The 26883-nt window shown below is 38.8% G+C and overlaps 1 protein-coding gene and 1 long non-coding RNA gene across 13 annotated transcripts in view; one reads left to right on the top strand and one right to left on the bottom strand.

Annotated features, from left to right (window-relative positions):
- BACH2 (BTB domain and CNC homolog 2) overlaps nt 1-26883 on the bottom strand; it is a 358349-nt gene that overhangs the window by 98674 nt on the left and 232792 nt on the right. The gene's annotated exons all lie outside the window — the stretch shown is intronic.
- LOC309864796 lies at nt 726-5850 on the top strand. The gene is made up of 3 exons (XR_014311768.1): nt 726-897; nt 1488-1587; nt 4654-5850. It is a non-coding gene; the product is annotated as an uncharacterized lncRNA (long non-coding RNA).

The raw sequence follows: 26883 nt of genomic DNA, 5'->3' as shown, positions 1-26883 counted from the left end.
CGAAGGGTGAAGCCCAAGTCCCCATTTATTCTGCTGGGGTAGGTCCTTTTCTACCCTTGACTCGTTTTCTTTTCTATCTTGTCACTTCCAGTTTGTCTCCCACACTACTTCTTTGTCTCTGGGTTCTCCATTTATATTCATTTCTCATACATCAATCTCTGCTTCCTATTAGCATTTGCTTCTTGCCTATTAGGAGTTAGAGGACAGAGAGAAGTCATTTCTTTTCTACATTTTTCTTTATCAGGGCATCTGTGGGAAATAGTTTCTCCCGGTATCCCCTTCCCTTGCCTTCTAGCCGGAGAATATTCCCCTAGAGCTTCGTGCTGCTAATGTGAGAAGAAATTATGAACAGTGATTAGGAGGCTAAACGAGGGTGGTGGGACCTATTTACTTCATTAGGTTCCTTCAGGGAAAAAGCCAGGATGGGGAACCGAGAGATAAGGGTTAATACTAAAAGAATAAAAGATCCATTTGACTCAGAGCAATCTTCAGTCTGCCTGGATTCTAGCAGACACCCTTCTCCATGGGGAAATCATTACAGAGAAATGACATGCAAAGTACTCCAAAAAGCTTCTGAGTCAAACCAGAGGGAGGATGACTCAACGGATCATGTTACGTTTTAATAGAAGTCGCTGCAGATCCGTACCCGGTGCACAGTTCAACACGGGGTGTGCAGCCCCTCCCCAAAACTTCTCCATCGAGTGGGAGGGGAGTTCCCAGAACCTGACAGAAATTATTCTGTCTTAGATAAGAACCAAGTCAAAACTCACAACAGAGAATCAAAGACTAAGAAAAGACAACAGATAGTCAAATGCAGAAAAAAGGGGAGACTGCAAGTGGGTCTGACTCCAACGGCAGCATTACTGTCAAACCCAAGACTGTCGAAAACGGAATTCGGTAATTAGTGGACTTCGAATCTGGTGACAGGGAGGGGAGGGAGAGGTTGCGGCAGAGGGAAGCCGGGAAGGAAGGAGGAAGAGAAGATCTATGTGTTATAAATTTAAAAATGTGGTCTGGAGAATTAACTTCAAAAGATACCATGTCATTACTGCCAGAAGTTCACTGCCAGGTCAGTGCCAACACTCGGCTTGCGCGTCCATCCAAGTCAAGAAACCCCGTCAGGGCTGCCAGGGCTCCCAGCACATTTTCTGAGCTAGTTTATCACTGGTAGTTGCTAGTAAGTGCAAGCTGCCAAAGGCAAATTTATCTGATGGGGAGTTCTGCTGCTAGAGGCTGGACTTTCAACTCGAACTCCTTTTCAGGGGGTCAGGGTCAAATCCAGATCTGATGGTCCCTGACGAGTTTCTATGGCTCTGGTTCTGGGGCTATTCATCCTTGCGGTCTCTCTCGATGCTTGCCTCGCTCCCTGGGTGGGCACACTGCTTACAGGTGGGGAAGGAGACAGAAGTGAGTTTCCAAGGCTTGGCAGATATACCGCTTTCACAGAAAAGGTACTTAATAAAAGGAGACTTGTTTCTTTCATGTAGTAGGGTCTTTTGGACCTCATGATTCTGTTCCACAACACGATCCTCTCTGCTGGGACGCAAGCTGGAATGGACGAAGTTGAGATTGCAAGCAGTTCAGCTGGTGAGTAAAACAATCACAGCTCCGCACCCATGGCAAGCAGCATCTCATCAAGGCAGAGGAGTCCTCTGGCTCAAAGGTCATCTTGGGAAGTGCTTTGGGAAAGGTTTGGGAGTTTCTGCCAAAGCCTTGGCACCCTCGGTCCTATTTTTCCTATTTAGAAGTAATTAAAACCATGAGGCTAAGACCATTGGTTGGCAGTGCCTTGAATTCCACAACCGGTAATAAAAGCTCTTGGACCATCTGTCACAATACAGGAGATCGAACGGAGGTGGAAGAAGAACACATAGGTGAAATGCTCTCCTGGGAGTCTGGGGAGAAGGCAGGTCAGAGGAGAGAGAGAGGGGCAGCAGGGGAAGAGGGAGAAAAGATGTGCTCGGAGCCTTCCAAGTACCTGTCTGTTCCTTGGCAGCTTCTCAGAGTGATGATTATGGTTACCAAAAGGCAGGTCACAAATGCTTCCGGACATCGAGTATGCTATTTAAAATATGAGTCCTATTTTATGATTATACCAGCACAATTCACAGACAGCATTTGTACCCCACAAGATATGCTTCAGATAAAACAAAGCGTATGAAAAAAGAAATTATTTTCTAAGTCACTCATTATAAACAGTCAAAGCTGCAGTGCGGCGGGGGAGAAAATACCCTTTCTCCAAATGGTAAGAAAGGGGTCTGACGAGGGCCAGCCCTTTAGCCACACGCTACTGGAGAGGCACAGAGAAGCCTCCAGAAGCACCAGGCAGGAGGAGGCTTCTCAGCACTTTCTTGACTCTACCATGTACTAGTTTCCCATTTCTTCTCTCATCTCGAGGTTGAGGAGCCTCTTTTGAGTTCCTGCTCCTCTACCTCTACCTGCTTCGAGTCCCTTTTTGAGTCCCACTTCCTAGCTGTAGGGCTTTGGGTACGTTAATTAGATTCTGTAATCCTTGGTTTTTCCAAGTGCAAAATGGCTGGGAAGCATAACAGATGAAGAGAGAAGGTATTTAGGACGGCCTTTGTTTTATAGTAAACCCTCCACAAATAAAGGCTATGATGAAAGGAAAATTCATTTCTTCATACATTATATAAATCTCTAATTCGGCACAGGCTGCGTTTCTTACAGCGAGGTAAACCTGGACTGCCCGAGGAAGGATGTACGTCTGCGTTTGCCAGATTCGCCTGCTCAGGCTTGGGGAAAGGCCAATTTGCTTGCTTTCCATCCACGGCCTGTGAGAAAATAATAGGACAGGGTGTGGGATCTGGCACTTTCTGGCAACTTGGGCCACGGCATCACTGCAGCCTTCCCTCTGTAACATCCCACGGTGACCATGAAGGTCAGAGAAGGCAATAGATCTGAGGGCTCTCTGAGAAGGACAAAGCACTTCGCTTGCATCAGAAATTATCCTCCCCACCATTTGACTAATTCTACACAGCATTATATCAAGACTGTCTGCTCTTATGGGCACTTAACCCTGATATATTTCTCTTTCATGCCAAGAGAAAGCATCTGGTAGATGGGGGACTTGCACTGATTCTCATCTCCTAGCATTTCCAAAGATTCTATCCCCTTCTATTTGCTAAAAGTGCGTGCTTTGAATAATCCCACTTTTCTATTACAGGCTTTTTTTTGGTTTTCTCTCTCTGCGATCTTTTGGGCACGTTTCATTCAAATCAGAGCCCCCCTTCAACATGAGGCGCTGTGTGGTGTAGCGCTGATGAACCAGCCCCCAGAGCCACTGACGGCTACACCCCCTCAGACAAATCATGTCAGCTCTCAGGAAGGATTTCCCCATCGTCAATCCCGCTGTCACGAGAAGGAAATCATTCAAAGCGCAAACACGCCAAGTGTTTAGAACAATTCCTCACTAAATACTATATAGGTGATAGTGTGTGGGAGCAGGATAGTGGGATGGTTGAGAACGCAGGCTCTGGGCCAGGCTGCCTGGCTTTGAATCCTGATTCTGCTATTCACCTTGGGCAAGACACTTAAAGTTTCTGTGCCTCGGTTTCCTGATTTGGATGAAAAGCGTATGATAAAGAGCACCTCTCACGAGGTTGTGAGGAGTAAAAAGCTCCTTCTTGACCATGCCACCTGCTTGCATTCACCTTTCTTTCCCAGACTGATCACGGCTCGTCCTTTTGCCTCAGTATCTCCTGCTCGCAGCCCTGCCTGCACCAGTCTGACTCTCCCACCTGCCTTCTTGTCTCTCAGAATGACAGCAGCTCTCTAACTGCATGGATTTAGGGAAACAGGAGCGGGGCTGGAAATCTGCAGCTTAACCCCCATGGCAGCTGATGGAAGGCAGCCCTACAAACCTGAAACGTCTGCCCTGCCACTTCCTAGAGCTACAGAGAGGACTACTTACATCTTAAGTCTACTTAAGTCTTTCTTCCTTCTCTGTCTCCTTATACATGGGGAAGATCAAACAGGCCTCCTAGGACACTCTTCGGAGATCTCAGTGTGATGGCTCACTTCCTGACCTCCTTCGGGCCTTTGCTCAGATGTGGCCTTCTCAGGAAGGCCTCCTTGACCAACCCATGTAAACCCTAACCCCAGCCTTCTGCCCATACTCTTCTTTCTCTCCTGCTTCCTGCTACTTGTATTTCTGCCGAGGTCTCCTTTGAACCTACTTCTCTGAAGCTGCCTGGTTTTTCTGGCTTCCAGGTCACCTTACGTATCCATTTATCCACAGAAAACTCAGTCCATTCTGAGTAATGTGACTGTTAGAGAAAACGAATGATCTAACCTCCGAGATACGCAAGCCAGATAATGGGAAGGTGCCAAAGTTATAGGAAAAGACTGGACTGACGCAGCGAAGGAAAGAAAAGCTAACATGTAGAGAGTTTCTCGGTGGAAGGGTCTGAAGTGTACTTTGTTTCCAAAGCTTTCTGGGTGCCATCATTCACGAACAGGGAGACCTCTTCTTTCTCTGTTGTTCTGTACAGGGTAGGTCCTTACAGAGAATAATTCAGCTGTTCTACCCTGTAAAAAACCTCCTTACTCCCACTTCTGAAGGATCGCTCTGATTCCCTCCAAGTTCATGGTCTCCCATCCCAACGGCCACACCGGTCACGCCCTCTCTTTCAGCAACACCTATGCAACCAAGCCCTCAGGAGATGATGGCCACATAGGACCCTTGATGGCATCCTCAAGATGATCGATATTTTTCAGAGTGTGACTTTGCCCAGGCTTCTGTTGCTCTGGGACCATACACAGCTCTGGGGGGCTTGGGATGGAGAGAAGATGGGAAGAGGAAGGCTTCCGATGTTTACTCCAAAATCTGACAAGCAACTCTCCATCAGAAGCCAAAGGAATGGGCCTTAGTTCTACTTGCGTGGTCTGATCACAAACTCCTCTTTAATAATTTATAATTTGGAATTATGAGACATAGGAGCCAGCATGACCAATGTAAAAATAAACTACTCATGATCTTCCCGAGAAAGTGGAGGTGAATTTGCACAGCAATCCCCAGGAACAATCCCCTGTGGATGGTTTTCTGATCAGCTTAAAAAGGACTGATTAAAAACCAGCATATGCATATGCATATGCATATGCATTATAGAATTATAGAATTCCATACCACAGACCTTCAAAATTCTTTGGAAAGAAGAAAGATGTTCATTCGTTTAAAAACAAAACAAAACAAAATAAAACAAAACCAAACTGCAACCTGTATGTTTCTAAAGGAGACACCCGAAAACCAAAAAAAGAAAAAACAAAGAAAAAAAAAAAAGCATCACCTTAAAAAAAAAAAAAAAAAGTGCCACAGCAGAAGTTCACATAAAATGCTCCACAATGTTTCTTTTCAATAGAACTCAGGCTGAGGGAAAGACATTCTTGGATTCTGAGCTTTGACTGGTTACCTAGGTTGCAAAGGATACCAAAAGAGACTCACACCAGGAATTCTTAGTTAGACTGCCAGTCAAGGAAAAGTTCATAATCCTTTCAGATTTTAAATTCTGTGTGTCTGTGAGGAGGAAAACCAGTCAGTATTTTGGACAATTGGAAAAGAAGATTAGACCAGACTTTGTCTATAAAGACTTTGTACACAGTGGGTTACACTCATCAAAGATATCGGGAAATGGCTTTTTGGGCTAGAGCACTGCTATTCCCTTTTTGAAAATGTGGTTTTATGGGGACTGCAGATTGTTTAATTAGGATGGAAACTGATACATAGAAAAACACATGAACTGTATCTAGTGTATTAGCTTGATATTCATAACCAACATCTGATTGCTTCAAATTGACCAGATTTGAAATCCATTAAAATTTCTTAATTATTCATATGTGCTCACAGTTATTGCTTTCTTTTAAGGAAACATGAAAGACTTAGTGATTAATATACGATTTCAAAAGCTTTCTCATACAGATTGGACTAGACTCCATGGTCTTTACAGAATGATCATTACTTAGTTAATGAACTCAGCACACTGAACATTTTTCAGCCACCTGAAACTCCCAAGTATTGTGTGAGTTTTTGGCCAATTAATTATCAATTACAACATCATAAAACATTAGCACAAAAATAGGAATAATGAAATTTAATTATATATTATTCTTCTGAGTTGCTGCAAATACTATACAAGACTGATTCTGATTAATAATTCATTCAGCAATAAAGTATCAGGAAAGATAATTATGCAGTGCCACAATTCTCACACTGATTTCTATAATTACAGATTACAACAGTGTTAGCAATTTAAAAGGTTAGAGAGCTGTGGTAATTTGCTATGTCATCCTCAGCTATATTAATGTCTCTCTTTGAGCAACAAAGATAATTGAAAATATAATAATGGACCAAATCAGACGGCTTGCCCATGCTCTCCTCACCTAAAACGTCTCCAACCAAAGTGCATTAGTAAAGTCAAGTCCTTGATAATTAGCCTCTTTCATTATTTAAGTAGGTCCCAACTCACATTCGGTTGATAGCTAATCAAAAGGAGAAAATATGGAGGTCTATGCATCAAAATACACAAACACAGAAACATAATCTATAGAAAAGGTGTAACACACACAACTACAATTGATATACAACTTATATCTGGCTTGACTAGGAATACACACGTTTATATCTATATAAGCACCCCTCAGGTAATTAGACCTGCCAACAGACCCACATAATAATGGAAGTTGAGTTTCCATCTTTGATAGTACAGTTGAGTCAACAGCATGTGAAGAGATACGAAGTTTATCCCATTACCCTCTTTGGGTTGTTTACGTATTGTGAGACACCAAACTACTCTTCCCTTTGAGTTCTATTACACCCTGAGAATGAAAATAGTGCAAATAGACTCATTCCACTAGGAATACTTACTTTTTTTAATTCCTTAGGAAAAATATCTAGCTAACAGTTGATAGCTTCTTCCTACAATCAGTATTTAAACGGAATTTTCACCTGGGGATAAGCCCAAGTAAATAAAACACGAAGTTCCACAAATAGAAAAATCACTTTCTTCTCTGCTCTTTTTGTATTTTTGGAACAGATGCACTGTAAGATATCGTATCTTTTCTCTCCTGAATGCCTTTAGTATTTAACTAGCTCCATGTCCAACTAATATGTAGAAACAGATGGAAAATTCACTGGGACTAAAATCTTAACCATTATTGAAATGAGCTCTGAGCAGAGTCTTTTCTGTGTTTTGTTGGGACTGGGGGTCCCTTTCTCCAGAGTATGTCAAGGTCTGGATTCAAGATTTCATTATAGCTGGCCCCCAAAATACGATATAGAATGACAGGGTAAAAAAAAAAAAAAAGCGAAATTTCATTCGAGCACTAGAAGGGATTTGTAGACCTGATTGAATCTGCTCAATTGACAATTGTGGAAATTTAGGCTCAAAGAATTTAAAAGTAATTTACTCAAGATCACAGAACTGTATAGAGTAACAAAAACAAGAGAACTCAAGTGTTTCTGATTTCCAGGATTCTACTATATTGTATTAAGGAAAATGCAATAGATGAGGAGGTGAGCACTTAGAGACAATTTTTGTTCCAAAATTAAATGCATTCATTTACATTTACTTTCCACAAGGTGGGTGGGGGTGGGTAAAAAAAAAGAGTAATTCTAAGAGAATTCATAGAATTGTATTTCTTCATATCTTTCTTCAAATAAAAATAAAAACGGGTTTCCTTTGCGTCATGAGCACAACTATAAAACAAGGCATTGTTTTTGATGGAGCCTAATCAGCTTTCTTCCTGGGCCACGTTACCCTCATGTAGGCGGCTGGCACAAGATCATATTGTATGATGCCACATTGAAATGTAAATGTCTTTCGCCTTTTTCCAACTATTTCCTTTTCAAAGCCTGACTCCAGTAGGACAATAAAACAGGCTCCTTGTATATTCCTGTAAATCTGTTGCTGGCTTCACCAGGAGACCCTTAGCAGGTGATATTGTTCCCTGTTTTTTTTTGTTTTTTAAAAGATTTTATTTACTTATTTAAGAGAAAGAGAGAGAGAGAGAGCATGCAAGCGGAAGCAGGGGGAGAGAGAAGCAGACGCCTCGCTGAACGCGGGGCTCAATCCCAGGACTCTGGGATCTTGACCTGAGCTGAAGGCAGACGCTTAGCTGACTGAGCCGCTCAGGCGCCCCTACTGTTCCCTGTTTGAAGAGTAGACATTCAATTCTGTGACAGGAAGAAAAATGCCAAGTACACTTGCCCACATATGCAAGGTCCTTTATACTTTGAATTTTTCTAACATCTCATGAAAACTTTCAAACTCAACAGAAAGGTTTTAAGAATCTTCTGGTGAACACCCAATACTTCATATCTAGATTCTAGAATTAATATTTTACTATGCTTATTTTATTACACATCTATCTATATCCATCTCTAGCCATCTGTCAATTTATCTTCTTTTTTCAATGTACATTAAAAGACACTGCAGACATCAGCACACTTTATCCTAAACCCTAACAGGCATATCATTTACTAGAGTTCAATATTTATTTTTTTTCCTTTTGATGTAAAATTTATATGCAAAGAAATATACAAATGTACAAATGTACAAATCTTAAGACATCAGTTGAGTTTTGATAAATGTGTATACCTCTGTATACCTCTGTACTTGGAACTCATCAAGTTATACAATATAGCCCTCACTCCAGAAAGATTACCCATCCTCTGCCAAAGGCAATCACTGCTCTACTAATTTTTTTTAACATAGACTAATTTTGCCTGCCCTAGAATGGCTGAGTTTTGAAATTGTGAAAAGACTTCATTTGACAGTTAAATGGCTAATTGTTCTGTTTTTCTTCCTTCACTCAACAAAAACTTATTGAACACATATAACAAGCCACGCATACTGGAAGCCAGTGACAATGAAATAATTATTTAATTAAATTAGAAAAAACAATTTCAATGGTGTGAGAATTGTGGGACTAATTAAACCTCAAGGGCAATTTGGATACACAACCACACTCTGTGTTACTCATTTGGAAACTTGCTGACTTTTTGATAGAAAAATAAAAAACCTATACCCATGCCCAGTGAAAAATGAAGGCTTTGCAGGATCCCTGGAGTAAATCTGAAAAGTATGGAGGAGGCTTTTTAGAAAAGCCCATCTTCAGAACAACATTATTGCTCTATGATGAAGATGAATGGTCATAGTGTGTGAAGCTGTATCCTATAAAGACACAGCCCCTAGTTTTATAGAACTGTAAACTCATGAAGGAGATTACCAAAGGAGCCAAAAAGCTCTTTGTTTATTTTCTTTTAGTCTATCTATGGGTAGTCGGTGGATTAGGCCCTTATTTTCCAGAAGTTGAATTATTGCCAAGGAGATGACACTATTGGTAGACACAGCACTGGATTACTTTTCTTTTTCTTTTTTTTTTTTTGCAAGAGCTAAAAAATGGCACACATCACAAATCAGTCACTAAAACAGGATTAAACATGTCTCTACAGCAACTCTAATACTCTAAAAATTCCCCATCAACCTTTGTTATAGATTGATTGTGTCTCCCAACCCCCAAAAGATACATTGAATTCCTAACCTCCAGCACCTCCAAATGTGATTTTATCTGCAAACAGGGTTGTGGCAAACATAATCAGTTAAGATAAGGTTGTACTGGGGTAGCATGGGCCCTAATCCAATATGACTGCTGCCCTTAAAAAAGGGATTCCATGTGAAGACACAATGTGAAGAGGGAGGCAGAGATGAGAATGATGCATCTACAAGCCAATGGGATGCCAAGTACTAATGGCTGCCACCAGAAGCCAAGAAGAGGCAAGGAAGGGAAGAAGGATTCTTCCCTACAGGCTTCAGAAGGAGCATGGCCCTGCTGGCATCTTGGTTTTGGACTCTAGAGGTCCAGAACTGTGAGACAGGAAATTCCTGTTGTTTAACGCCACTCGGTTTGTGGTACTATGTTATAGCAATTCTGGGAAACTCATACAACCTAAAGAACTTTTCCTTTTCTATAGTTTTAAAAAAACTGGACTATAATTTTCATGCAGAAAAGGGTACCCACCTTAAGGGTAGGTAAATGAATTTTTCCAAGTGAAAATACCCATGGTAACAGCCACCCAAATCAAGATTATTATCAGTAACCCAAAAGTCTCCTGCATGCCTCATCTCGGTCACCATTCCCACCAAGATAACTGCTATTCTAACTTCCTTTACCATAGATTAGTTTTGTCTCCTTTTGAACTTTAACTATATGGGAAAATATGTCGTGTGTGTGTGTGTGTGTGTGTGTGTCTGGATTTTTTTTTTTTTTCTCAATATTACATTTGTGAGATTCACCCATGTTGTGTGTAACTGATTCTTCTGAAGATAATTTTTTTTTTTTTAAGGGGGACTCAAACTTCTGACCCTGAGATCAAAACCTGAGTCTGTATGAAGAGTCAGATGCTTGACTGACTGAGCCATCCAGGTGCCCCTCTGAAGACAGTCTTTAAATATAATTAAAATTGTTGGCTCAAATTTCAAAACATATAAATGGTATACAGTGAAAGTCTTAAAAATCTCCCCATACCATTGCTTCTCGGTCACTAAAGTTCCATTTCCTAGAGGCAACTAATATTTCTTATGTATCCTTCTAGAGGGATTCTATGCCTATGTAAACAAAGATATATACATTTATAGATAAATCTTTCTTTTTTTATAAAAGCTTAAACATAAAGTCTTCCTCATTCTTATTTTATGATTACATCCTGTTTAGTTATAAGACTATGGAACATGTAACATTATGTATATTACCAGTTCCCTATTGAGAGCCATTTAGATTATTTTCAGTCTTGGGTAAACAAGGTTGCAATGTGTAACCTTGTAATTTTGCACATGATAAGCACATCCATATGTTTTCCCTAAAGCAGAACTGATGTATCAAAATATATAAGCTTCTGTAATTTTGATAATGCCAAATGGTTCTCTATTAACACTGTACTAATTTGAGCACCTACTAGCAATGTGTTAGAGTACCTCTTATCCAGTCTTGCTAATAGATTGTGTGATCAAACTTAAAAACTACAAAATAGCATTTCATTATAGTTTTAATTTATGTTCACTTTTTTCCCAAGTGAAGCTGGATATATTTCATATATTTATAAACAGCTATTTATATTTCCTCCTCTGTAAACTGTCTGTTAATAACCTTACTCCCCCCCCCCCCCCCCATTGCATTGCTGGTCTTTTTTCTTAGTGCCTTGTAGAACGCTCTTTACACACTAGGGAGATGGCCCTTTCTTTTAAATAAGTTGTAAAGTATTTTCCCTTGTTACTTGTGTTTTGCCTTTGTTTATGGTAGTGGTTGACTCTCAGAAAAATTTTGGCTTTTAAGTAACTGAAATCACTTCCTTTTATGGCTTTTGGATTTTGTATCATACTTTCACTAATGGGTATAAAAAATCCCCCCCCCCAAATCCTTTAGTAATTTTAAAGTATTTTTTAAAAATATTAGTCTTTGATGCATTTAGAATTCATCTTAGTGTAAAATATGAACTATCAATAAACTTTATTTTCCAGACAGCTAATTGCTACAGCACCATTTATTCAACAATCTAGTTTTATCATACTGATCTGAGTTACTTAATTTAAACTAAAGTTCCAAATGTATTTGAAATAATTCTTATACTCCATACTCTGTCACTGAACTATTAATACCCTAATTCAAATATATAAATATACTTGTAATATGTCCTAATATTTGTTTATTTAGATCTATCTATTTGAGAGAATGTGCACGCATGCGCACATGGCAGGGGTTAGATAATGTCAAGCAGACTCCCCGCTGAGTGTGAGCCCAAAGAAGGTCTCTATCTCAGGATCCTAAGGTTATGATCTGAGCCAAAATTAAGGGATGGATGCATAACTGACTGAGTCACCCAGATGCCCTGTAATATTTCTTTTTATTTTATTTTATTTTTTTTTAAATATTTTATTTATTTATTTGTCAGAGAGAGAGAGAGAGCAAGAGCGAGCACAGGCAGACAGAGTGGAAGGCAGAGTAAGAGGGAGAAGCAGGCTCCCTGTGGAGCAAGGAGCCCGATGTGGGACTCGATCCCAGGACGTTGGGATCATGACCTGAGCCGAAGGCAGCTGCTTAACCAACTGAGCCACCCAGGCGTCCCATGTAATATTTCTTTTTAAAAAGATTTTATTTAGGGGCACCTGGGTGGCTCAGTGGGTTAAAGCCTGTGCCTTCGGCTCAGGTCATGATTCCAGGTTCCTGGGATCAAGCCCCACATTGGGCTCTCTGCTCAGCAGGGAGCCTGCTTCCTCCTCTCTCTCTGCCTGACTCTCTGCCTACTTGTGACCTCTCTCTCTTTCTGTCAAATAAACAAAAAAATATCTTTAAAAAAAGATTTTATTTATTTGACAGAGAGAGAGTGAGCACAAGCAGGGGGAGCAGCAGGGAGAAGGAGAAGCAGGTCCATGTTGAGCAGGGAGCCCGATGTAAGGCTTGATCCCAGGACCCCTGGACCATGACCTGAGCCGAAGGCAGATGCTTAACCGACTGAGCTACCCAGGCACCCCTGTAATATTTCTTTGTAAGCAACTTTCTTTCACTACTTTCTTTTTTTTTAATTATTGAAATAATATTTTTCATGTGAACATCAGCATTAGCTTTTCTGGTTACGAACAGTTATCTTGGTATTTTATTTTACTTCTGTTGGTAATTTTACTGGAATCATGTTGAATTTCTGATGTTGAGATTTTCTATCCAAGAAAACGGTTTGTCTTTCTATCTATTTACATATTTTCTTTTTTTCCTCTGCATCTCAGGGAATTAAAGAAGTTTCACTCATTTATAGAAATAAATATTTATATCTTATAGATTCTTTAAGTTCAGTTCCTATGTTCATGTATTTGATGTATTTATGTTCATATTTATATTTACATCTGGATTTTCCTTTTTTGCTACTGTGATATTTTTCTTCCATTATATCTCCTAACTAGCTGTCGATCATGTAGACGAATAATGCTCATTTTTACCAATAAGTTGGTACTCAGCCACCTCACTGAGTCATTATTGTTTGTAATAATTTCTCCAGTTGAGTCATAGAAACAAGGATACCATCCAAGTATATGGTTGTATCATCAGCAAATCAATATAAACATTAGTTCAACCTCTTCCTTTTGGCTTTTTACACTTTCAGCTTCTTTCTCTTGTACTGCATTGGCCAGTGCATTCAGAACAATGTTAAAGAACAGTTAAAACAATGAACACCCTTGTCTTCATTCTTTCTGACATAATATGGCTTCTAAGTGTTTCCTTTTCAAACATGACTCTCAATTCTGGGTGAGATACATATAATTTTTTCATGTTAAGGAGGTGCCCAGTATTTCCTGTTTTATAGTTTTTTTTCCCATGAAAAATTGATACTGAATTACATCTATATCTTTGTAGTATTTATGAAGATGTTCAAATGAATTTCCTATAAAGATTTATTAACACAGTAAATTTTAAAAATTGATAAATTATATTAATAGATTTCCCAATACAGTATCATCCTTCCACCCCTGGAACAAACCACATTAGGTCAAGATACATTGTTCTTTCAAAATGCTACTAGACCCTGTTTGCTAATATTTTATTTAGAATTTAACATTAGTGTTCTTCTATGATAGTTGTTCTGATGGATTTTCCTCCTTTTTGGAAGTCAGGGTGGTTAAATTGTATTTTCTTAGACAATTATGGATTTCACCTGGGTTTCCAAATTTATTTGTAAAAAGTTTAGTAAAACAGACTTCATAATTCCTTTTAAGTATACCTTATATTCACTTATTTTATTCCCCTATTTTTATTAATCAAGTTAGTCAAAGTTTCTTCTATCTTGTTTTTTTTCTTCTATCTTGTTTTAAAACAATATGATTTTTGCATTTATTAATTTATTTTTCAATTCTTGAATTCATACTCTAATTTTATTATTTCCTTCCTATTGTTTTTCTTAGGTTTGTTTTATTGTTATTTTTCTAACTTTTTGCGTGGAATGCTTAATTCGTCTACTTATATTTCTCTTATTTACCAAAATAAGCATTTGTGAGCCATGACTTTTCTTCTGATGGTTGCTTTTGCTGCATCTCTTGGATACTGGTAAAAGAAACTTACTTAGATCAGGTTGGTTTTAGGTAATAGATGTTTATCTAACCACCGTATATAAAATAAACTTAGGAAATTCATACTTTTAAAAGGTAGTAGGGAAGATCATTAAAGGAACCAGCAGTGAGTCTATCATAGTGTGGGCAATAAATCTTTCATAGACATTCATGGTGTATTAACCCATGCCAACCACAGTTCTGGATACTGTGAGAACACAGATGCATATGAAGGGTGATCTGTCCTTCCACTGTTAAGGGAAAAACCCCAAACATGAACACGTAATCACATGCCATAATACCACAGAACCATTAGGACAAAGCATATAAATACAAAGAAGATAAAAACTCTGACATCAAGGTAAGTAATGTCATTCCTCTACTCTAAACATATATATTAATAATCTTTTGTAAGAACTCATTTAGTTGATACTGACCTAAGTTGCTCTTCCAGTTTTTTTTTTTTTTAAAGATTTTATTTATTTAACAGACAGAGAGATCACAAGTAGGCAGAATGGCAGGCAGAGAGAGGAGGGAGCAGGTTCCCTGCTGAGCAGAACGTCTGATGTGGGGCTTGATCCCAGGACCCTGGGATCATGACCTGAGCCAAAGGCAGAGGCTTAACCCACTGAGCACCCAGGTGCCCTGCTCTTCCAGTTTTAACTTAAAAGCTTTCACAATGACAGTCTTGGTTTTTGTAGGAATGTGGGTCATCGTGGGGTCAGAAGGGAGGCAGGGAGGCTTGCTAGGAGGCAGTTGTCGAAATGAACAAGGATGATGGTTTGGATTAGGGAGGGAGTGGAAGAAGTGGTGACTAGAACCTGGATTTGGCATATAATTGGAAGGTGGAGCTGATGGGATTTGCTACTGGATTGGACACGGAGTGAGAGAGAATGAAGAGTTATAGGGGACTGAGATTTTCCTGTGAGCAATTACCTGAATTGGGTGTGTTATTTATTGAAGGGGAAAACTTAAGAGGAAGATAGGGTTTAGGGGCGAGGATTAAAATATTGTTTTCTTGGCAGCTCATCTCTCCAAACCCACCTCATATATCTCTCCCACAAGTTGGCCATATTCAAGATCTTTGCCGGATCACAGCTCCATGATGCTGTTGGATGTGTTGTTTCCACACGTGAAGTGTCCTTCCCTCTCCTCCCTGTCTGGCAAATACTTGCTCATCCTTCAAGACTAATCTCCAATGTCAGTTCCTCCTGGTACCTTCCTGACTCCTGCAGGCAACTAGGAGATTCTTGCTTGAGCTTCCCCAGCACCCCAGCCATATTACAATCACAGACTTGCTCGTGCATCTGTCCCTGCTACCCAGGAAAAGTCCCTCAAGGGCAGAAGCCATTTTTTTTTTCTTTTTTCTTTCCCTGTAGCATAATGCCTAAAACAAGGTTGGCTGCTCAATAAGTTTTTTTTTTTTTTTTTAAAAGATTCACCCATTTCAGAGTGACTGGGGGGAGGGGCAGAGGGAGAGAATCTCCCAAGCAGACTCCCTGCTGAGCAGGGATCCTCACTTTGGACTTGATCCCATGACCCATGAGACCACAACCAGAGCCGAAACCAAGAGCCAGATGCTCAACTGACTGAGCAGGTGCCCTTCAGTAAGTGTTTTAATTCACTCAATCCATATTGGCTAGGTGCCTACCATGATGTCATGACTATTCTAGGTGCCTGAGGATACAGCAATGAACCCAGCAAAGCTGTGTTGTGGAGGCACTTACATTCTACTGGGGAAGAGGACAATACACAAACAAGTAGATCCATAATAAAATGTGCAGTATAGAAAAAAAATCAGGCAGAGCAAGACAGCTGAAGGATGAGAATTGAGAACAGAGGTCTTTAGAGAGTGTACTCATGGAACGTCTCATTTAAGCAGCTTCTAAATAAATGAGGGTATGAACTACACAGATATCTGGGAGCGGAGCCTTCCTGGTAAACAACTAGTTAAAAGCCAGCCTGCCTGGAGGATAGTGGCTAGAGAAGCTTGCCAGCATAGTCAGGAAAGCGAGGCTCTGTAGTTTAGGGTGGGAATCTGGGTAGTAGTCTAAGTGTTATTAGAAGCATAGCAGTAAAGGATCCGATTTACACTTTTAAAAGACTGACTTTGGGGGCGCCTGGGTGGCTCAGTTGTTAAGTGTCTGCCTTCAGCTCAGGTCATGATCTCAGGGTCCTGGGATCGAGTCCCGCATTGGGCTCCCTGCTCAGCGGGAAGCCTGCTTCTCCCTCTCCCTGCTGCTTGTGTTCCCTCTCTCACTGTTTCTGTCTCTGTCAATTAAATAAATAAAATCTTTTAAAAAAATAAAATAAAAGACTGACTTTGGTTTCTGTGTGGATGATGGGTTGTGTGGGCTCAGACTAGAAGTAGCTGAGAGGCTTTCAGCTGTCTGGGCAGCAGTGACATTGGCTTGGATAGGGAGGGAGCGGAAGACAGATCCAGTGGCTGGATTTGGAAGGTAGAATGGATGGAGCTTGTAAATGGATCGGATGTGGGATGTGAGAGTCTGTGTTAAGAATGACTTTGAGGATTTCAGTTTAAGCGACCCAATGATTAGGGATGTCATCCACTGAAATGGGAGACCTCAGGAGGATTAGGTGTGGGTTCCTTCTGGGTGCCATGAATGAGGACAGCCTTATTTGACAGCTCTTTGGAGATATGTAAGCAGCTGAATACACAGCTTGAGATTGAGTCTAGAGATATAAATTTGGGAGGCATTAGTTTGGAGATGGTATTTAAAAGCCACAGGACAGAGATCACCCAGGGAGTAAGCTCACGTGGGTTGAATGAATGAATAAGCAAGTTTATGTGCAGGAAGGAAGATGTTAACAAGTTCATAGAATCTGACTACACAGAATGAATTTTTCTTCCTGTCTAGGCAGCCAATTCAGATTTTTTCTTTGGACTCTTAGAAGAGACCAATTCCAAATTATTTGAGTCTGAGGTGGATCACAGGACTCTCCGGAGCAAGTTTCCATTGTGAAACATGTGGATAGGGTGTGTAAACCTTCCTCAGGCTGTTTGAAAACTAAACATCTCTCTGCGGGAGTGCCCTATCATAGCATGAGGTGTGGGCTGGAATCCATGAGGGTGAGTCCTTCTGGAAAGAAAAGAGATTAACATACGTACACAATCTGTTTCAAATTAGAGGGGGAAAGATCACAAATCTAACATCTGTAGACATCCTTTATATGCAGCATGTCGTTTCCACTGCAGAAACAAGCAGGCAACCTTCCACAATTCAGATAAAATAATCTTTGCCATAAGCCCAGGACAAGTGTTGTGGAATCTGAGATAGTTAAACTGTATTTCTCAGAAGTCAAAAGCAGGTCAGTGGGTCCACCAAATTCTTCTGGTTACTTCAAATATCACGTTACCCAATAGTGATAGTTTCTCAGGCCCATGGGAATATAATCACATTAAAAAAACACTGAAAAGGATAATGATGTAAGAGATATCCACTGTGAAAAACTTTTTTTTTGCATACTTTCTAAGATCAATATTTCTAAGTACACAGTTGTGCCTATCTCTTGTTGTTTTGCTTTTTAGTCATGAGGCATTAAAAGCTGGTATTTAAGGCTCCAGCATCTTTTGACTTTTTTATGAAAAAGATTTATTTATTTGAGGGAGGGAGCATGAGAGAGGTGAGGGGTGGAGGGAGAGGGAGAGAAAGTCTTAGGCAGACTCTGTTTGCTAATGGTGGAGCCCTACCCAGGGCTCAGTCTCACAACCCTGAGATCACCACCTGAGCTGAAACCAGCCAGATGCCCCTTTTCGTCTTTTTTCTTTTTTTTTTTTTTTAAATCTCCATTCACTCCCAAGGTGTTTTAGGCTTTTCTCACTTAAAAATCATCAACACATTGCTCATTTTTGCTCCCTTGCTTCACTGTGATCACAGATAGTCCTTTATCTCAGTGTAATCCTTGAAACAGGAAATAAAGACCCCAAATGAAGTCTTACTGTCTTGTGCCTTCTCAAGGACCTACCCACATCCCAAAGAGCTAAAACTTGGTTCTAGAATTGTTAACTGCCAGGGAGAGCCAGCGCTCTACTCTTAGCTGTTCGAACGACATGTGTTGATTTCTGAGTGACTTGAGACAGACAAACTAAAATACTCAAAGAAGAGCAAATTTGGTGTGGAACTCTGAAAGGTGGAAAGATTCAGTCATTTATGTAACCAAGAAACATTAGTATGCCAGCCACTTAGGTAGGACCTAGGTCATCAACACAAATAAGCCCCTGTGAATGATAAAGAATAAGCTGAGGTTTGATGGAGGGAGGTGGGTGGTGCCTGGGCTAAATGGGTGACTGGTGTTAAGAGGGCATGTGTTGTGATGAGCACTGGGTGTTGTATGTAAGTGATGAATCACTGAATTCTCTTCCTGAAACCAATATTGCACTGTATGTTAACTAACTAGAATTTAAATAAAAATTAAAAAAAAAAAACCCCAAACCCAAGTAAGACTTTTGAATGTATAACATAGTGGTTAATCAGGCAAATAGATACCACGTCATAAGAGATGTCGCAGGGGTATTTCGGCATTTTATCAAGCACAGATGGGACCCTTCCCAGCAGTGACAATGTCTGTGCTGAATCCTAAATGACAAAGTAGGAGTTATTTAAGAGGTGAGAAGAGAAAGATCAACTGAAATTTGCGAAGAACAGTCAACTAATATTTGTGGATCTCTATATTTTCCCTCTTAAACTTGATGCTAGGTATGCAAAGATGAATATGAAGATATAGAAACTATTTTCAAACTTCTAAGAAGCAATGCAGAAAAAAAAGCATCAGACTCTTCTGAGTATTCCTATGAGTAATATCAACAGAGAGGGTACCATAGACAAAGGAGGCTGCTAGAAAGTAGGTTCAACAGGCTATTTTGGATATTTTTCTCCATGGACCTATGGTGGAGACATAGGTCATGACAAAGATGACTTTGTGAAAAAGATCAACTTTATGGACATTCCGAAATGTACTGAACAAAGGAAAGAGAATCTTTCCAATTAGGTCTACAATTGAGCTTTAGGGTTATTATTAATGAAAAGCAAGAAAATTTGGGTATCTGGTCACTAAGCTTTTTAAAATTAACATGAGACTATGACCCTGACCATTTGCATCTCCAGGCAGAGAAGGTCTGTGCCGTAAGCTATACACTGCCGGCCTAGGGAAAGCCCTACAGTTTTATGACTTGGTGTTTCCATTTCAGAAGCTGGAGCCTCCTTAAGCCTTGGCAAAGAGTCAAACGGGTATTAAAGATGAAAAAAAAAAAAGAACAAGAACTCTACAATGGATTAAAGTCCCAAGAGAAGTAGATACCACGAAGAGAAGAAATTTTTTTTATACCTCCCCCCGCCAAGATTATTTATTTGAGGGGCGCCTGGGTGGCTCAGTGGGTTAAGCCACTGCCTTCAGCTCAGGTCATGATTTCAGGGTCCTGGGATCGAGCCCCGTATTGGACTCTCTGCTCAGCAGGGAGCCTGCTTCCTCCTCCTTGATATTAAAAGATTTCCCATAAAACCTGAAACAGAGCATCCCTCTGTCCTAATAACAAGAAGGTTGACTTGTATTCCATGTTCTACTGCTGATTCCCTAAATCCTAAAACCTGTAACCCCTAAAATCTGGTCATAGCTTCTCTGTGGTTAGATCTATGAAGTAAAGTTACAATAGCTGAGATTAGGTTCAGGCTTAAGTCTCTATGCTGACATGCATGTTACCAACTGCTGTTGGACACTTGTTCCAGCCAGGGCAAAGGAGAGATCTTCATGTGAATGTAACTTGAGAACTTTGTGCTCATTTGCCATTGCTACAGTTCCTATGAAATATCCTAAGAACTTCTCAGCAAGAGGCTGAAAGATATACAATGGTTTCTTGGGAATTGAAGATTGAGGTAAACATTTCTAAAATGTGCAAATAAGTTAATTTTGAAAATCTGCTGCTCATTTGTTATAACTTCAGAGTTTCAATTTTAATTATTTTAAAAATTCCCTCTAACAAACACACTTTCTGAATGACTACTGTCTCATCATTTGGTAGCCAATTCTTGAAACCTTGGCACTCTGAGCAATAATTGTGATTATGTATTAATGTGTATCCATTGAGTTACTGTTTCACCTGGGAGGAAGCTGAAGGATCTGAATTAAATTTTTGGCTCTAACACTTACCAGATCTTTAGGTTTGGCATAGTTTTGTTACCTTTTTTCCCCCTTTGATTAAAAAGTGTTAAATAATACTTAGCTTTCAGAGTGCTTGTGAGGATTAAGTTAAAAACATATATAATGTAAAACGCAAACGTTCCTTCTGTTATTATCTATAGAATCTAGAGTACAAAATAGCTGTTTACAGCTGTGAGGCCACCTGAATGAGAAATGATAAGAATTCCCAACTCCCTGTGCACCATCTCATCATGATTCAGTTCTTTCTCAAACATTTATTGAGTACTCAGTTTCCAAGTACTATTTTAGATTTTGGAGATATAGTTAGTGTACTGAACATGACAGACAAGGTCCCTGCATTCATTCTCAAGTCTTATATCCAGTTGGGGGAGGCAGATAATAAGCATAAATAGTGAAGAAATGATCAAGCAGTGATAAGTGCTGTGATAAAAGCAAAATAGGGTGATATGCTAGGGAGTTATTGGGGGCTATGTAGGACAGCTCTCTTTGAGGGCATGGCATTTAAACTATGAACTGAATGATATCTAGGAGACAGCCACATGAAGGTCTACGGCAAATGATCTCAGGTGTGGTCTACAGAACCTCTAGGGATCCCAACACCCTCTCAGAAAGTCCTAATATTAAGATGTTATTTTTTTCATAGGTTGGCATTTGGGTTGATGGTTCAAATGTAATGGTGGTTGAAAGTGCTCGTTCTTCATGAAACAAGGCAGTGGCACCAATGGTACCAGCTCCTTATTGCCACACACTCACAGTAAAATAAAATGCTAGCTTCACTTAAGAATGTTGATCAGGGGCACCTGGGTGGCTCAGTGGGTTAAGCCTCTGCCTTCAGCTCAGGTCATGATCCCAGGGTCCTGGGATCAAGCCCCGCATTGGGCTCTCTGCTCAGCGGGGAGCCTACTTCCCCCTCTCTCTCTGCCTGCCTCACTGCCTGCTTGTGCTCTCTTTCTCTCTGTGTCAAATAAATAAAAAATCTTAAAAAAAAAAAAGAATGTATTGATCTAGTGGTAAGAATTATTATTTGTATGAAATTGATATTAAATCTCAATAATTGAGGACAAATCATTTTAATATTTTGTTTGACAGAAACGCATCAAATACTTTTACTGCAGACTGAGGCAAGGTTGTTGTCTCAGGGAAAACCATTTGCAGGCTTGTCTGAGTTGCAAGTTGAACAAGCCACTTTCATAGAACACCATTTTTACTCGAAAGAATGCCTGACAAACTATGGTTATTCAGATTTAGGGATCTGGCAGATGTTTTTTTGAAAATTAAAAAAGTGAGCTGTCACTTCAAAGAAAACTACTGATAGAATTTGTTGTTGATGATAAAATGCAAGATTCTAATAATCAGATTTTTGGAAAGTGTGTATCTGCTACTGTGAGGCTGACAGCTTTCCCAAACTAAAAAACTTTCCTGGTGAGACTGTTGGTAATATTAACCTGTGATTTTCTGAACACTGCAAAATAAAATATGTTACCATTTTGAAGATCTGTATAACTCTATTAATCAATATTTTCCAAATAACCAATCATGGCCTAAAATAAACCATGATTTAATAATAGATCCACTTAATATGCAAAGCAGACCAATAAATTTTAATATAATGGGGTATGGGGTCACTGATTTGATTTTAGATTCTGTATTTTGATTAACCTGTGGGAAGTTACAAGGTATCAAATTTTGGTGTAGGGTGAAAGAAGAGTATACACAATTATTTGGAAAGGCTGTTAAAAGCTTTCCCAAATACAAATCTGCGTGAAGTTGAAATTTTCTTCATATAATCAAACTAGGACAACATATTACAACAAAATTAAATACTGATATTACAATCCAAGTACCTTCTATTATGCTAGATATTAAAGAGATTTGGAAAAAGATAAAACAAGCCATTCTTCTATATTTTTTTGAAAGATACAGTTCTTTCATGAAGTTTTTTTTTAATGTTAACATGTAGTATGCTTATTATTTTAATTAATTAATAATTACTTTCAATGTTCAGTTTTAATTTTTAATAAAGTAAATATACTGATAAAACTCAAGTAAATAAAAACCTTTGGTATTCTCAAATGATTTTGGTAATTTTTTTTGAAGTATAAAGGGGTCTGAGAACAAAATTTTTCAAGCCATTGGTCTGAGAATGAGGCAGATTAAACAACAAAGTCTTAATTTCTTTAGATTTTATATAAATTTCATTAGATTACGGCACTTAATTTTTTTCATTATTATAACTAACTTTAAAAAAGTTATTTTTCTGTGTTACTGGTGTATAAAAAGGTGACTAATTTTTGTATATTGATCTTATATCTAGCCACTTTACTAAACTTTTTCATTATTTTTGTACATCAGTCAGTCTTACCAATAATCAATCCAGTGGTCAGCAAATTATGATCCATAGACCAAAATTGGCTGTTCAGTCAGTAGTATTGTAAATAAAGTATTATTTGAACAGAGCTACATCCATTCATTTTGCATTACGATGGCAAAGTTGAGTGACAGAGACTATATTGTCCACAGAGCCAAAAATATTTACTACCTACTTTTTTCAAAATTCTAAACCCCATTTGAACCAGCTTTGGCTCTGCTGATCTCCTACCTGGTATTTTATTTTTAATTTAGTTAATTTCTTTTTTTCTTTTTTTCAAATTTTATTTTATTTTATTTTATTTTTTAAAGATTTTATTTATTTATTTGACAGATAGAGACCACAAGCAGGCAGAGAGGCAGACAGAGAGAGAGGAGGAAGCAGGCTCCCTGCCGAGCAGAGAGCCTGATGCGGGGCTCGATCCCAGGACCCTGAGATCATGACCTGAGCTGAAGGCAGAGGCTTTAACCCACTGAGCCACCCAGGTGCCCCTAATTTAGTTAATTTCTGTTGTCATATTTATTTCTCCTCCCTTCCTTTCTCCTTCCTTTATCTTTGTCTACCTTCTCAAAGTTAGCTTTTTGATTTTCACTTTTTTTCTCTTTTGGTAAAACATTTGAGGCTATAAATTTTCCTCTAAGTACAACTTTCACTGCATCCCACAAGTTTTGGTATGTAATTTTCTCATTTTCATTCAATTCTAAGTATTTAAAAATTTCCATTGTGATATATTTGATCAATGAGTTATTTAGAAGTGTTTTCAAATTTCCAAACATAAGGGGAAATTTGGGGAGTTTAACCTTTAGTTATTGATTTCTAGTTTAATTGTGTTCTGATCAAAGAATGCAGTCATTGTTAGTTATTCTTGGAAATTTGGTGAGATTTGTTTTGTGGCTTAGTATAAGGTCAATTTCTGTAACTTTCTTGTGAAGAATACATGTATTCTGTTTGGTGGAAGGTTCCTTATGTCCACAAATCAAACTATTTAATTGTGATGCCTAAATTTTATGTATCTTTACTATTTGTTGTCTCCCTGACCAAGCAAAACTTGGGAGAAATATGTGAAATTTCCCTTTAGTTTTATCAGTTTTTGTTTTATATAGTTTGAGGCTCTTTTAGAAATGTCATATTTCTCAATGTATTAATTTTTTTCAATATGTAGCTTTCTCTCTATCCTTATTAATGCCTTAAAAAATATTTTATTTATTTATGTATTTATTTTGAGAGAGAGAGAGAGAGAGAATGTGCATGGGCAGAGGGAGTGGGTAGAAGAAGAAGCAGACACCCCACTGACCAGGGAGCCCGACGTGGGACTTATCCCAGGACCCTGGGATCATGACCTGAGCCAAAGGCATTCGTTTAACCTGCTGAGCCACCCAAGTAACCTAGTGCTTTTGGTATTAAAGTATATTTTGCTTGATATCAATAAAGCTACCCTAGATATCTTTAGATTAGTATTTGCTAGAATATATTTTTCCATCCTTTTTCCTTGTCTTTCCATGTTAGGGTGTCTTTTCTAACACTGTATAGCTAAATTACTATTATTTTTAAAAATCTTAATTCTTCTATATCTGTCTTTTAGCCAGAAAGATTAGGCTGTTTACATAAATTGTGACTGCTAATGTATTTGTTTTTGTTCCTATAATCTTACCTTTGCTATTTATCCTGGTTTTTTTCTACGCTTAATTTTTGCTTTTATTCTTGCTTGAGTTTGAAAAAAGTGACTCAGAAGTTACATACTATTTCCTCTCTTTTAATAATTTCCCTCGAACTCTGAAGTTAATATCATAATTTCCTTTCAGAACAATAAAAGGAGCTTTTAATACTGACTCTGATATCTCCTTCCTTGCATATGTGTTTTACCCAATATTTTAGTTTATCTTTTCCTCTATATTAGACATTATTATTTGAGACCATCAATATTTGTTTAGATTTACCTACATGTTTACCAATTTCTCTGCATATCATTTCTTTCTGTATTTTACTTTTCTTTTGCTATCCTTGTCCTTCTAAAATACATCACTTGAGGTTCCTTCATTGTAAGCCTGTTGGTGGTAAACTCTCTAGGATTTTCCTCTTATGAAAACAGTATTTCATTATCATTTTTTGAAAGTTATTTTTGTTGAGTACACAGTTTTATTATTATTCTTTACAGGGCATAATCTGTGTTTTCTCTATGGCTCCTTTTATGAAAAGTTTGTCTTCAATGATGCGCAATCATAATACATTGTAAAGGTTATGTATGCCTTTTGTATTTGTCTGCTTAGCACTTATTGCTTCCTATATCTGTGGATCCATATATCTCATCTTATTTGGAAAATTCTCAGCCAGAATTTCACTGTCTCACCACTATCCTATATGTTCTTCCCCTTTGGGACCCTGAATCAGCATATGCCAGGTCTTCTTCTTCTGCCTTCTATACTATTAACTTCTCTTCCTTACATTTCCTCTCCTTATCATTTGTGCTCTACTCTATGAAAATAGTTTGATTTTCTAGTTCATGAATTCATCAATTATAAATGAGCATATCCACTAATTTTTTTGGTTAGTCAATTAATTTTTTTCATTTCACTTCTTTTTCAGGTTTGTCTGATTTTGATAGCCCACTGTTGCTGGTTATTTTTGTACTCTATCCTAAAAAATATTATTATTATTTTTAATGAAGTGGTAGGCTTTTTTAAAAATATGATAATTCAAACATCTAAAGTCCTTGGTAGGGAAGGGATAATCAGTGTATTATTTGTTGCTTGTGTAGATTTGTTTCTTTATTTGATAATCTTTATCTGAGAATTTGTAAGATCTTAGAATATGGAAAAACTAGAACCTAAGTTCTGCTTTTGCTATGTAATTTTGAAGTGATTATTAAATATCCAAATGGACATGTCAAGTATACCACTGGATATATGGGCCTGATATTCAGGGGAGAGGTCAGAGCTGGAGATATAAATGGGAGAGTCCGTACCATGAACTTCTGGGAGCAGAGGAGATAGCAAGTCAGAGTATAGAGAGAGATAAGATGAAGTTAAAAGATGGTGCCTCAGGGCATACCAATTCAGACACTAAATGGAAAAGAAGACAGCAATGGTGCCTAGGGGAGAAGAAAAACACACACAACAATCTGGGAAATTATGCTGTCATGCAGGCCCAGAAAATAGTGGGTTTTAGGAAGAAGTGAGTAGTCTGACTGTGTTGGATGCTGCTGAGAAGCTGAGGAAGATGAGACAAGAAGGACATTGGTGGCTTTGATATCAGCATTTTTGGAGTAGTAGGGTTACATGAGGGAGCAGAGATAGCTAATGCCTATAGACAAAAAGCTCAAGACATTTTGTGTTAAAGGTAGCAGTAAAGTGGATAGGGTAAAGGCTAGAGGAGGATGTGGCAAAAGAAGTGTTTTTTTTTTCCCCCCATTGGGTGCCATTAAATATTTTATATACCAATGGAAAGGATGAGGACAAAGGGGAAAACTAATTATATAGGTGACACAAGAATATGTTTGGGAGCAACATTCTTGAAAAGGCCAAATGCGCAAAAGTCTTTTGAGATGCCATGGGGATCAAGTGTTTGGCGGGAGTTGCACATACAACCTAGAGGACAGAAAGGCTGGGATGTTGTGTTATATAAGGACTTGGGGACTGCGCAATCCTAATTACAGCTAAGCTCTCCTGAGAGGTACTACATCCTAACTCCCAATTTACCCACGTCATAGCAACAAGTGGTAGAAACTACACAACGTAGTGGATAATCATAATCCAAAAGGTGTTCAACGTCCTTAGGAAAGTAGGAGAAGAACTCAGTCACAATGTTGAAGGGGTCTGGAGAGACTTCCCACTTTGGTCTCCTTTCCACCATAGACAAGTGAATCCAAACCATCTTAAAATGGCAACCTCACTGCGATATCCCTGGGGAACACTTTAGAACTCTGTCACCATGTAGTGTATCCAACAGAAATAAAAGCCATTTTCCTCTTGTTTTGTGCTTAGTGGGTATAGAGTATAGCTGAACTATTATTTTCTTCATCAAAAAACCCTTAAGCATCTGAAGACAGACATTCACTTCACTTTTTCTTCTCCAAAAGAAACAACTTTTTCCTCTTAATTTTCCTACATAGACCTCACTTTGTATTATTTGGCTAGTCTTCCCAACATTTTCCCTCTCTCCAACTGCTTTTTTCAGAGTGCCGTGACCAGAAATCAACAAGCTACTCAAATGAAGTCTGAGTAATCCTGAGAACAG

The sequence above is a fragment of the Mustela nivalis genome (assembly GCF_964662115.1).
Source record: "Mustela nivalis genome assembly, chromosome: 5".
NCBI lineage: Eukaryota > Metazoa > Chordata > Mammalia > Carnivora > Mustelidae > Mustela > Mustela nivalis.
Note: the sequence above shows the minus strand (reverse complement) of the source record. Positions and strands in the feature narration are given on the sequence as shown.